This window comes from Sinocyclocheilus anshuiensis, unplaced genomic scaffold (genome assembly GCF_001515605.1).
Source record: "Sinocyclocheilus anshuiensis isolate Anshui unplaced genomic scaffold, SAMN03320099.WGS_v1.1 scaffold311, whole genome shotgun sequence".
Classification (NCBI taxonomy): domain Eukaryota; kingdom Metazoa; phylum Chordata; class Actinopteri; order Cypriniformes; family Cyprinidae; genus Sinocyclocheilus; species Sinocyclocheilus anshuiensis.
The window spans coordinates 468,215-468,541 of NW_015549606.1; the positions used below are offsets into that span (position 1 = coordinate 468,215).

The following is a 327-nucleotide window of genomic DNA, read 5'->3' on the forward strand; positions in this document are numbered from 1 at the left end:
GATGTAGAATATGGTCATGCAGAATATGTGCTTTATAAGTACTAATAAACAGCCAATATGTTAATAATAGACATGCTAATAAGCAACTAGTTAATAATAAGAATTGGTCCCTATACTAAAGTGTTACCAAAAAAACAGTAATATTGTGAAATATTAATGCCATTAAAAAAAAAAAGATTTTCTGTTTTGTAATGTACTTTAAAATATTATATATTCCTGACGCAAAACTAATATATATATATATATATATTAGTGCTGTTTAGTGCTGTCAAATGATTAATCGCGATTAATCACATCCAAAATAAAAGTTTTTGTTTACATAATATG

The 327-nt window shown here is 24.5% G+C and overlaps 1 protein-coding gene across 3 annotated transcripts in view; it reads left to right on the forward strand.

Annotated features, from left to right (window-relative positions):
• Positions 1–327, forward strand: part of usp13 (ubiquitin specific peptidase 13) — a 37,947-nt gene that overhangs the window by 19,540 nt on the left and 18,080 nt on the right. The gene's annotated exons all lie outside the window — the stretch shown is intronic.